The sequence below is a fragment of the Alligator sinensis genome, unplaced genomic scaffold (assembly GCF_000455745.1).
Source record: "Alligator sinensis unplaced genomic scaffold, ASM45574v1 scaffold288_1, whole genome shotgun sequence".
Lineage (NCBI taxonomy): Eukaryota > Metazoa > Chordata > Crocodylia > Alligatoridae > Alligator > Alligator sinensis.
The window spans coordinates 637,670-651,097 of NW_005841876.1; positions in this window are offsets into that span (position 1 = coordinate 637,670).

Sequence of the window (13,428 nt, forward strand, 5' to 3'; positions counted from 1 at the left end):
ATTAACATCAGAGTAGCTATAATGGAAAATTAAGCCTTGTATATTGAAGGCAATGAAACATGCGTGATAGATGAGAAATTAAGACAGACACTGTGAAAACAAAATGCGTCTTTCAAGCTAAGTAAGGTACAACCAGAAATCACACGAATTTCAAATAGAATGCATTTAAATCGGGATTTAAATTGACTTACTCCCAATATCCAAAGTTTTAAGGTCAGGTAACATTGCCAAGGTGCTTCTTTTTCAACTATCCTACAAGAGGAGTTGGATGTAGTTTTTTTATCTAATATTAATTTAAGAAATCTGCCATGTAAGGTCTTACATCTTCCTCAAATGCTTAGACCTCCGAATATTTTTTAATGTGCATTTTAAGTACCTTCAACATAAGATTTCTTTCAATTATAGTATCTACTTCAGCTTACTAATTACATAAATTTCACTTTAAATGTGTTCAGAGGCAATGACTTTAACAGCTTTCTCCTAAATTCCTGTCTTTATGACCAGATGAAAGGTATGCTTTTCTATTCTATGAAAGGATCTACCAGTTGCTGTCCAAGAGGTACACATCTATTACAGTTAACTAATAAACAGCATGTGCTTTGGTGGATAGAGTGTCTTGGGAATAATTCCAGGAACATAGAGCCCCACTCTTACCTTTTTTAAGCAACTTTATTTACTTTTAAGGTTCTCAAAGGAGCACAAATGACAGTTCCATCACTTCGCCTAAGCCATTGCTTTTCTGCATACTGATGAACACCTAATAAAATATTAACTTAGTTTGTGCCTAGGGTAAAATATACAGTAGTGATGTGACAGTGATCTGTGTAATCAACCCACAGTTCCTTATGCTTAAAAAGATACAAGAATTGCAACTTTGAAGCCTTTCCTTACATGCTGGATGTAACTTATGCTAAATTAGTTACTAATAAAATTAAATATTATCCACTTTTATTGGTTATTAACATGAATATGTTGTTCTATGTATTTGACTTTTTCAGTGAGGAAAAGAAGAGATGTGACACATTTACCCAGCAAAAGCTAGTTGTCAGTATTCAACAATAGCAGCTACATTTTCAATTTAAGAGACTAAAACTAAGCAAAGAAAGGCAGTTAGCTGTGTTAGTCTGAAGACAGGCAAGAGGCAGGGTAGAGTTGCACCTTCTAGGCTAGGTGAATTGGAAATGCATAAACTTTCAAGAGCAAAAGATCTAAGCAACTAAGGGCAGTCCCCTGTTTCACTTTACACATCCAAATGGCAGTTATTCATCTGTACAGTTGCCATTTTTGGCACTTATACACAGTTTGTGATCCTACTCCATGTGCAGTATGGATTAGGAAACATTGATATGGCTACTGAGCATGCAGAATAAGCTGCACTATGGCTGAGCTCCATACATGCCTGCCCTGGGCAAACATAAATTGTAACACTGGACATGACAAAACACATTGACTAGTGATTGCTAAACTCTAGAAGAGGAGGGCCATTGACATTGTAGCTTCTAGCTGCAGTTGTTCCTACATTATCAGCCTTTTAAATAGGTAAATATATAATATTTAGGGTTAACAGATGGGACAAGTGCGATATAAAAATTCATGTGACATCCCTCAGGCCAAATCACTGTCAAAATTTGGAGGCTTCTGCAAAGACAAGCAAACCAACTCATACTTTACCCTCCAAAAAGGATACATGTATGCTTATCAGCTCTAGCTGCTAGGAAAAATCTATTTTCTTATTAATTAATAGTGTGCACATATGTCTTCTCTACCAGGTTAATTCAGGCTCCTCCTCAGGTGTTGTCCCAAACCTCTCACCTGAGTCTGATGGTACTTTAAAACACAATTTTCTTGGGTGTTGAGTTCAGATGCTACTTTCACCCAGGCTAGTAAACGATCCGCTTTGTAGTGAGGGTGTAGGCTAACTCATTCAAGCCTCTATTTTCCTCCAATGCCTTCCTACACGTTGTTCCTATTTTTAGAAAGCTCTCTGTGATGTATTCTGTCTAGTGTATTGGTGTATGTAAATCACAGTCACCCAGATTAGGTCTCAAATTACCAGATTATTCCCTGTTTCTTTTTCTCAGTGGTGACCCTGTATCTCACCTACCACGTCTTGATGTTAAAGGGTTTATACTGGGAGGGTGCAACTTAAACATCACTGGCTAATGAGGTACTGATCAATTCCCTTGAGGTTTTGAACTTTCTCATAAAACAATCTGGTTGACCATAAAAATGAAAACTCACAGTGTGTTGTTTATGATAAGGTTCTTTTATTAGGCATCTCTCTAACTTTTTTCCATTGTTTTCTTTTGTTTCTTAGGTATCACCACATCCTGGGCTGAAGGAAATAACAGAAGCCTGTTCCCCAAGCTACTGATCAACGTTTTCTCCAGTGGAGGTAAGTATTACGTCCAAGATCCCTCTCTAAACAACCCAAAATAAACACAGGTATGATAAACAAAGATGAGTTCATGTCCTTTGGGCTTGACAAGCCTGATTTCCCAGGTTTGTTTGTTTTTTTTTCCCAAGGGTATAAGCCCCCCACAAAGGGTGCCTTTCCATTTAAGCACACTAAATGGTGTTGGGCTTACTGTATTTACGTTTGTTCTTTATTCTGCTGCTCCAGCCTGGCCCAACCTTGTAATAAAAAAAAAAATAAGAAAAGTTTTACTTGTCACCATAGAGCTCTGCCGCCCTGGCCCTCTGTTTCCCAAAGTCGTACCAGTTCCTGGATCGCATTCCTGGCAATGATTCTTCAGTCGATATCTCCCAGCTCGACATTGTTCTCCATCTTCTCCAGCCAGCTGACATCCAACTTCTCTTCACCCCTGACGTCCCAATTGGCTCTCCTCTCATTCTGATGCACCACACCTCTCCCTGTTTTTGTCCGGGTCTCTCCCCTCCTCACTCTCCCTCCAGGGCCACTCTAGCTTCATTAAGCAGCTGCTCCAGAAATGCGGCTCCCTCTTTTCCTTTGCTGGTTCTTGCCCATTTTCAGTTCATGCCATTGCCAGCTCCTTCTCCTCATGACACTCTCCCAGAACTGTCAGGGAAAGAATCACATCTTCCTGAGGCCCAAAGAACCATGGAATGTTGCTAGGACTTTGTTGAGTACACCTACATGGGAGCGTAAAACGAATAATGCCAATATAGCTTTGCAGTGTGCCGGCACATACTTAGGCTAGACTCCCCTGGTTGCTGCTAAACATCTGCGATGAAGACATCCCCTGGAAGGAACATAGTCCCCAGGCAAACAGGCCTATTTGCTACTTTCAAGGGATCATGGGCCTAGGTCAAACAAGAAAAACTATAAGTCTCCCTTAAAAAGGGAGGCCACTGAGAAAGTAACAACTAATTTCTTGGGATAAATAAAGAAGAAAACTGGGAAGGGAGTGAAGTCACAGTTTCACAATAAGAGCTCTGGAAGAGGACACTAAGCAGAGCACATTGGCCAGTGCTCACTGCCCCCTGAATGAGCCAAGGGAGCCTGTGCACACCAGCCAGTGAAATGGCTTGGAAATGTGACCAGAGGAGTGACAGAACAACAGCCCCACACCCACCTGGGTTCCCCTGGCCAAATCCTCTTTCCCGGTGTTATAAATGACCAGATTGGCCAGAGCCATGAGGAGATTGACCAGGAGGTCCTTTGATTTGGTGTCCCCCCTGGTAAACAGGACATGACACAAACTGGGCTTGTGTCTCACTGACACTGGAGTCACCTACCTCACACTGTAGACAACCTTGGTAACCCTCCTGTGAAGTTCTACCCTGGGCTATATTTTCTTTTTGCTCTTTTTGTCATGGTGCCAGTAAAGAGCAAATTGCTAGATGATAGCTATTATCATCAGCACCTGAACAGGATTTAGGCAGAATTTAGAAGCAGCAGCAGATCCAGATCAAACATGCAAAATGACTAAGGCATCTAGAATCATTAGATATCTGCATTTGGGCCTGAAAAGTTCTCTAGGTATCTAGATTTAGGTTTCTGAGCATGCTTAGAAATGAACCCAATCAAGCATTTTAGGTACCTAACTCTTACTTCTGTTTCATCACAACCCACATCAAAGTACTCAAAGTATTCTTTAGTCTTGTGGTATGGCACTTTTTTAGAAAGTAGGAAATGTGTATTTGATTTCCTTCAAACTGAGTAGGACCTAGAACCCAAGCTTCCCACTTTCTAGGTAAGCATTCTAACTGCTAGATCATTATTTAAAAGGAGGGTACTACTACCACCACAGTCTGAGACAAAGTCATGGTGGAGACCACATTTTGCACTCATCTGACCGCAGCTGTCTGTATCACTTAGGTGCCTGCCTTCTGGGTCCTCTTGACCCCAAAATGGTGGAGGTGTCTCACATGCAGCCCTGAGATAAATGACTAACCTCCAAGGATGGATGGGAGTTCAGAACATCCCTCTGTCTAGCATTTGCCATTGGCTTATTTTAGGACCCTCCTCCATCCCCCTCCCCCTGCTGAGTGCCTAAGTACTCTGGGTTGTCTTTTGTGTGGCAGGCCAGCAGGGGGTGCTCGTGCACTGAGCCACCCACTTCACTGTGCCCGACCACATACCAGGCTCTGAGCGTCTCCCTGGGATGCCTCACATCCGGCCGACCCCCTTCCCAGAGCACGCCCACAAGCCTGGGGTTACTGCTGCCACCACCCAGGAGTCTTCATTTGTCCGTGGTCTTGTGCCCTCCTGGGATACACAGGCCTTGTAAACCTTGAGGGTGCTCAACCCACTGCAAGAACTTGGGGTGCTTCCTCTAGCCTGAAGCCCAAATAGGAGCCTCCCTTAGTCAGCTGGACCAAGGGAGCACCAAGGCATAACCCAGTCCCTCACCCAATAAGTTTCCCACACTATGCTCAGAGGAGAACTTTATTGGTACAGAAGGGAGGCTTGGGGTAGGATACAAGATAGAGCAACATCAAAGAATAACCCTAGAGCAAACAGTGTGGCCTAGTAGCCATTGATTATGCAACTGCTGTACTGCAAGCTATATATCTAGATGGATCTCAGGTAGCTTACTCACAAGTAACATCCAGAGGCTGGTTGCTATCATCTGGAGGCAGGCAGTTTCTTATGTTTCCAGTTTCAAGACAGAGAGAGGGAGAGGGCTGCAGCTCTTCCTTTCTCCTCAGGAGCTCTAGGGTTCCAGCATGGAAGCTCTCTCCCTGCTTTCCAGAATGGCTCTCTCCATCATGGTTCTGCCAAAAATGGCTCTTCAAGAAGGCTCTGCCCCTTCCAGGAAGAAGGGACCCTATATAGCCCTGTCATGACCTTGTCACTAAGTTCCCACCAGAAGCAGCCCCATTGGCTGATGCCTGGTGCATTTAAGTGATCTCACCTTCCAGGTCCAATCAGGCAGGTGTTTTCTGATGTCAACCAATCAGTTTAAAAAGCAACACTGGTCACCTATAGGAAGCCCCCTTCCCCATGCTATAAGGTCATTGAGGTGGATTTCCTCCTTGGCTACCTGTAGCTTCTCATGTCTGCGAGAGCAGGATCCCCCACCCTCACGAATGTTTCCAGCTCAGGTTACAACTCAGGGTTACATAAGACAGATGGGGGGAGGGCTGCCTGCTCCCCCTCAGTGACCATGGCAGCCAAATTGACAGAAAGGTGATAACCCTGATAGCAAAATTTGGGGAGATACTGTGATGGCATTCTGTTACACTTAGGAGGCAATTTTTCCTTGCCATTGCCTGTATAGGGATGCAAGACATTTATTCTCCGGAGCTAGGGACAGAAGTTACACATAAATTGGTTTAAATCACCAGAAACGGGTTTAAACCTGTAACAGAACAGAAGCTCAGTACATGTAAACCAGTTTCAAAATGGCTGAAACTGGTTTAAAATAAACCTGATTGAATGTAGTATCAGACTTAACTGATTTGGGTCAAATTGGCTTATGAAACTTCCATCCCAGACCCCTTCCTGTTTCAAGTTAAACAACAGTCCCTCAGCATCCCAGCTTACTTTCCAGCCCTGGGTTGGGCTGGGCTGGAAGTGGGGTTAAACTTCCCTTCCAGAGCTGATCTGCCTTGCTAAAAACTGGCTGCGACTATGGACTACAAATCTAATCTATGGAAGCAGGAAGAGAAAGTGATTTAGCAACCCTGCAGAGTACTGCTGCTGTGATTCTGGACTGCAAATCCTAGAGACCTCGAGAGAAACAGAAAGAGGAAGCAGACACACAGCCCATGCTGGCTACATGCCAGACAGCCATGTTCTAGTGCCCCCTGGCTTCTGGTCTGATCCACTGCAGGTATGTAGCCACATTTCCTGAATCAAAAGTGAATGTCTGTCCAGTTGTTCCTCAGTTTAATCTCTGCAGCTTAGACAAACCTGCAAAGACTGAATCGATTCAGTCTTGGGCTTTTTGACTGACTGTGCTTAGCCCAGGTGGAATGGTCTAATTTGTAAGTGTTGCAATGCCTAAGTAGAAGTGTCTATGAAAACTATTTGGTTCTACCCAAAGCCCCTACTGGAGGGCTCATACTTTCTTTCTATAGCCCATCAAGCATCCATAATTTCTCCTTTATAACAGTCCCTCCACAAGTGAGGACTCTATGTGGAATATGAGGAAAGGGACATAGCATTATTGGCCTCTCTTTCTCTGCAGGTGAGATGGTATCTTCATGGGGGGAACCTTCCCATACACAGACATGGGATATTGGGGTTATGATTTGACCCTGAAAGAAAGCCTCAGGATTTGGCTGAATCTGTGTACATAAAAAAAATAAGTTCGTCCAGTACTAAAATTCCATACCCATTGAGGTGAGTCCTGAAAGTTATAAATCTGTACACAAGAGCTCAACACAGCAGTTTAGGACAGGAAAGCACAAAGAATTTGAACTGAGTCCACACAGATAATTCCAATGTGGAGTTTGACCTGAGCAATAAGATTGGCATGCCTAGGTCTTCCAAAATGTATCAGAGGAGCTGCAGTGCAACAAGCAGTCACACCTTCTTTATGTCAGTCAGTCAACACTGATAGTCTCTATTGCATTTGGGTATAATCATACAAAAATACTCTTCGTGTACCTTTAATAAGGCAACAATCTCAGACCAGAAATCTTTGACTGTGTAAAACTTATTATATAAACAAACATTTTTTATTGAAGACGGATATATTAATTTCCAAAAAACACCAAATGTGTCATGGCATAAATTAAGTAACTGTATTGAAATCTGTCCAAAAAAAGGCTTCAGTCCTTCTTTAATGATAGGAAGAGTTTGCTAATCAACACCTTTGGGCTAGTTGTAAACACTTTATTTTTACTGATGAGCAGTTATTCATCTAAGTAATATAACTAACTTCAGTGAATCATTTTCAGTGAGTATTGCTTGCCAGCATGAGTAAGAAGTTCACAGTCTGGCCCTTTGATATTTATATTTCGTGTCTGGGATGAATCTGCCTTAGTAAGCTGACAGGATGCTTTCATGTGTCATGACTCTGAAACAGTAGGTGGTTGCTCTTAATATTGCTGGTTTTATTTAAGCATAAATTCAATCTATTTAACATAATAATCTCCTTATGCATCTTTACAAATGACTATTTAATTTAAAAGATTATTACACAGTATGTTGAAGCCTTCAGTATTGTTTATCATTTAGATCTCTAGACTTAAACTGAAATGGTTATCAAAACTATTATGGACAGGCTATACTAGTGGTTCTCAAACTTTTTTGGATTCAAAGCACCCCTTTTTAAGCTCAATGTACTCTTCAGAAAATGCCAGCTCTTAGGTTTAACTGATTTCTTGTCTACAGAAAGATAATAGAGCAATACCTCTTTGCAAAGAATGTAAAAATACCATAACAGGTCAAAATGTTTTTGACACTATGGGTTCCAAAATAATCTTTGGGAATTGTGTGCAGGTGTCTTCACACCTAATAGTGCTAACTGTGTACATCACCCCTAAAAAGATTTCAAGGGACCCAAGGGTGCTGCAGCACCATTGTTAAGAATCACTGAGCTATCCTATTAAACATACATTTCATTTTCCAGCAATGAATAGATTCAGAGCAGTTGTGCCTCTCTCTCTCTCTCCCTCCTTCTCATACACAATTTATAGACTTATTGTAAAAAGAGTTCCATTGCACAGAGTAATTGGCAAATGGAGTTAGATATGATATGGTATAATATTTTTGTACAGCATCCTCATATAAATTGAATCACAAGATGTTTTGCAGAGTTAAATACTACATTTCCCTGCCCCATCCTAGCTTCCCCTTATTTATAAAGTTTCCTACCCCCGCTTAGGCTGGTATGTGTATGTTAGCATATATGAGAGAAAGAGGAGGAGAGGGAGAGAGAGAGAGAGGAGAGAATAAACTTAGTTTCTTGCTAGTCTGCTACAGGAATGGACTTCACCCATAGAGACATACTGGCTTGATAGCACTCCAGGTTTTTACCCATGGAGCAATCTTAATGCCACTAAAAATGTTTATGGTTGTCTTTGGAAACAGCTTCTTATAAAATAATATTTGCATTGGTTCATACTATCTTCTCAGAAATTGTGATCAGGCAGGAGAGAAAGTCATAGGGAAATGATAAAAAATATGAAATGTGTAAGGGACTGTTTTTTAAAAAGTACTGGTTCATTAATGCCAGTAGTGCCTATTAATGCTATTTTTATTACAGTTACTGAGAGTTCACTCACAATCACTTTTCACAGCACTTAATGGTCCAAAACATGTTTTGATCAAAATCACTAGACAAGGTACCCAGAATCAGGGTCCCAGAAATCCCAAACTGTAAAGTTCAGTACACTTACTGAAGGGAGCATAGGTGCTACAAATACAGGAACAGATCAAATCAAGGCCTTTTTTTTAACCCCTAAATTGACAAGCTCTGCTTACTAGGAATGAGGAGGATTACACACATGAAGTGCTGACAGAATGGCAAAAAGGTTTTGATAGGATGGATTCCAATGCAGTCTATAGTTAGAGACAGTAGTGGAGGATATTACTCTTTCAAAACCAAGAAAAAGGAAAATTAAAGAAACAGGTACTATGGACAGTTCACTGTTAACCCCAGGGAAGCAATGAAAGAAACTAATGAAAAGGAGTTATTTGCATTTTTGCTCTTAGAAAATTTTGGACAAAATACAAACAAAAAAAAGATCAAGCTTATTGAGCTGTAGCAACCCACTCTCTAGATACAGATGACAAATCACATGCGCTGGTAATAAAGCTCAACTCTGGTGCGAATAATATTCTACAGTAAGTTTGCTTTTAGGCATATGGACATATATTATAAGACAACACTATTATGCTCTTTTACTCTGACATGTATACTTAAGAAACACCAATTTGGGTTGTCAGCAGCAAGGATCACACCTGGGACCCTGAATATAAATGTATAAACCAGTTCTTCCTCAGCTAAAAATCAAGTTCTCCCAGGCAAGACTAGAAGGTCCATCAGTTCCTAGATGGTCTAGCTACCACTGGGACTGGACTGGTGGACATGGATTACACTTGATGCTTTTTTTCAAAGGCAGCTCAAGAGTAGGTGCAGTGGTGTAGATGCATCCCCCTTTCTGATAATGTGGCAGGAGCAGTGGCAGCATCTGGTGACTTTTTTTAAGTTCTAAAAAATTTGAGAACTCCCATCCCCTCTCCCCCACCTGCTCCTGCCAGTGTCCCCACTGTCCTGTGGATGAGAAGAGCTCACGTCCTGGTCCAGCCAGGCCGTGTGGTGGCTGAGATCCGCCCAGGACAGTGCAGGCGGCTGAAGAAAGATGAGTTCTCCCTCCAGGAGCTAGAAACACCTAAGGGGAACAAGCAGAGGGGGCACCTGCCCACTCCTGCTACCACTGCCATGGACTAAGGCCAAATGCTGCACAGGACATGAGCTTCCCTCACCCCTGGGACAGCAGAGATGGCAACAGCAGGAGGTAGCTACTTGGAGAATGGGAGGGAAGGGGATATGCCTCTGAGCAAAGAGGGAATGTGGGAAGTGGGGAGGAATTCTTACCTTTGGGATTTTAAAAGTCTGTGGCTGCCACTCCTGTGGCATGGTCTGCCTGCCCTCCTCCCTCCACAGCAAGGAGGGAAAGGAGGCTGGGAGGGGGGAAGGTGCAGCCACTGGTCCCACACCCCATCTGTAAAATCCTAGATTTGTTCCTGCTTTTTTGATATACAAATTTAGCCTTGAACTCTTTCAGGAAAGGTCTTGAGATCTCATATTGGCATTGAATTGATATTCTGCTTTCATAACATTTTTAAATTCTGTACATTCTACATCTTACTCTTTTGCCACTATGCAAGAACAATTATTAGTAAAGAGGAGATCCCATTAAACTGGAAGGGAATTTGTAAGTTTGTTGATTTTTCCATCACCTCTGTCACATCTAACCAGCTGCTTGCATTAGGGTACTCACTCTTCTTTCCTTTGAACAGTAGTTGTCGTTAAACAAGATGCATTGCTATTTGTTTCTTCAGTTTATAATACTTCAGAGCTACAGCCATGTCATTCTCATAGGTACCTAAGTGAAAGCTAGGTAGCATTTAGGCACCTACAACAGAGAAAGATATCTGAATCAGCCCCACTCCAACAGTGGCAAGTCCCCTTAGAAACCTAGGATGATTGGGTGCCTCCACACTTTGGCCTGAATCAAGCTTCTGAGCCTGCTTAGGGGGGAAAAAGACAGATCAAGAACAAAAGCAGCAAGGTCCCACCAAAGCTCCACTTCAATCCAGGTCAGTGCCAGAAGGCAACTAAAGTCCACCTAAGTCCCTAAGCTACTAGGCATTCACACGGCATGCCCAACACCTGACTGACAGTGACAACACTGAAAGCAAGATAAAGTCCAGTACCCAAAACTGCAAATGAGAGAAATGCCTGCCTCCTACACAATAGCCTAGTGCTTAGCTTACATGTCCAAGAAGCAAAAGGCCTCAGTTCTAGACTCTCCTACGTTTGAAGGACTCCATCCCACATCTTCCAACAGACTAACCCAATTACCAAGGTATTTAATAACTTCATCTGCTCCCCATGACCACAGAATTAGGGTGCCTCATAATCCTAATGTATTTTGTCCCTACGCCGCTGCTCTGAAAACTATTATCACCCCAACTTTACATACGGTCAACTGGATCACAGACTGAGTAAGTGACTTGCCCAAGGTTACAGGGGAAGTCTAGGTTAAAATGATACATTGAACCCAGGTATGAGGCTAGCACTCTGGCCCTCCTTTGAGACAGCTCTTTCCATCTTAGGACATATAGGCGTTAAGCTTCCTGAAACCACTATGAGGTAGGAAATTGTTACTCCCCTCAGATTAAAACTGGATCAGCTGAGACACAGAGAGTAGTTTACATCATCATGTCAAATATCTTCAATAGAAATCATGTTATACAAAATCTACTGAAGATTTTAGTTTTTCTTCCTTTTACTTCACTACATATTGGTTCTTCAGGCCTTCAGGTTGTACACATGTCATTGTTCAGAATTATAAGAAGGGTGATAGGCCATTTCAGAGATCCTTTCTAGTTTAAGCTTACCTTACAGGCTTTTTAAAAATGTCTTGTTTTGTTGTTTTTCTGCCATTTTTACAGGTACCATTATTACATGGAATGAGAAACATGTCAGCTTAACAAGCACCCCTTTGTTGAGGTGTTGGGTATCAGTATGCCTTGGAGATGCGGAGGGAAAAAAAAATCTTATGTTCCATGCCAATATTTAGGGCCTGATCAAATGCCTACTGAAGTCAAGACAGTCTTTTCACTGTGAGCTTTGGATCAGATCTCAGATACTGAAATGTCTGCTAATTGCTAGTATATCTGCCAGGCTTCACTTTTTATTTCAATGGTTGTTGAGTCCCCAGTAAAAGTAAGTTCATACTGTATTTATTTTTGTCCAGATCTAATGACTTGCATACTGTTTGGGCTAACAGGAAACTCATCTCTGTGCAAAAGGAGCATGATTTTTCCCGAGCCTGGGTCAGCAAGGTCCTTAGTGCTACTTCGAATCCTGAAAGCAAGGGGTAGCTATTTTAAGTGCATAAGGACCTCCCCTCCAGTTTCTTGTCAGTTCTACAGAATCATTTTCCCTTGGGTCATCATATTATATTTTTTAATGTTCCCTTTTTAGACTTAAATTATATATTAAATTTGCCTACTTGGGATTTTTTAAAATTTCTGTAAGCAAGCTTTCACCTCTGCCTGACTTCAGTTTCTTATTGGAAAGGGAATTCAATATACATATTTTTACTTATCCTGAGGTAGACAGCACTTTCTAACTAGAAGGATGTTCTCCCCTTTGTGGCTACCAAGGAGTTAGCTTCTTTGAAGGCCTCAGTCACTGCTCTTGACCTTTGGCAGTAACTTTATTCAGGGAGACAGAGACTTTATATTCAAACCCTTCTGGCACCTACAGCTGAATCAATTTGTTTTTAGGCTCTTATCTTCTGACAGGTGCTTATTTCTGTGGCAGTCTCCCTATGAACTCTCTTGGAAACATGCCCAGGATTATTTTTGTTTATTCCTTCCAAATTCCATTCCACTTTCACTAACCCAGAATTTTAATCCTTCCCTGCTGGCAACAAAGGGTTTTGTTAGAGCACAGGAAATATATATTAAAGGATTTTTTTCAGTCTGCCTTCTGAGTTCTCCTCACACTCCGGTAATTTGTAGAGATACTGCCTTCATGATTCAATCCAAACTGACTAACCTGATGGTGCACATGCCTCCCATGAAGCATCTATACAAATCCAGACATAGCAAAACACTATATTTATCCTCTCTTCTTGAATATAGTCCAGTTAAGGAAAATAGAAAAGAACTCAAGCTTTTCAATACAAACTTTTCTGGTTAAGGTGGGACATGGGTAGAAAGTTTTGGACTCACTGCAACCAAAGACCATCTGCCTAGCTAATCTAATTCAAGAAGGTATTTATAATACAAGATCAACTGAAATCATTTACTACCTATTTCACTCAGAGATAAATTACTGTGGGTAAGCTTCATCTATTGCAGGACAGGAGCAGACACAAAAGAGTTACAACAGAATAGCTGATGCATGCTTGCAAGTGGAACATCCCCCTCCTTTTTAAATCAGTATAATTGCTCATCTGTTCATGCCTTTAAAGGTCCATGGTTAAGAACGTTCTGCCCTTGGTCCCAAAGAGTGTGCTGTCACAACTTCATCATCACCAAAAACCTTGTTATTCACAGCTGCCTTTTGGGGGTGATATAGTAAAAGACACAATAAAGTTATGAACCAACATGCTGAAATGAATTTGAATTGTCAACAGAAGCTAGTGAAAGGAGTGGACCTCTGCTGTGATTTTTTTATATGACCTAATGTTCTTAAGAGACAAGGCGCTACACAATGAGCAAGTTAGAACTTTCATTTAGTTTTCACCTTTCCCCCCCATAAAATCAAATTATATTTGGGTCTGATTTTTAGCTTGGATTTATCT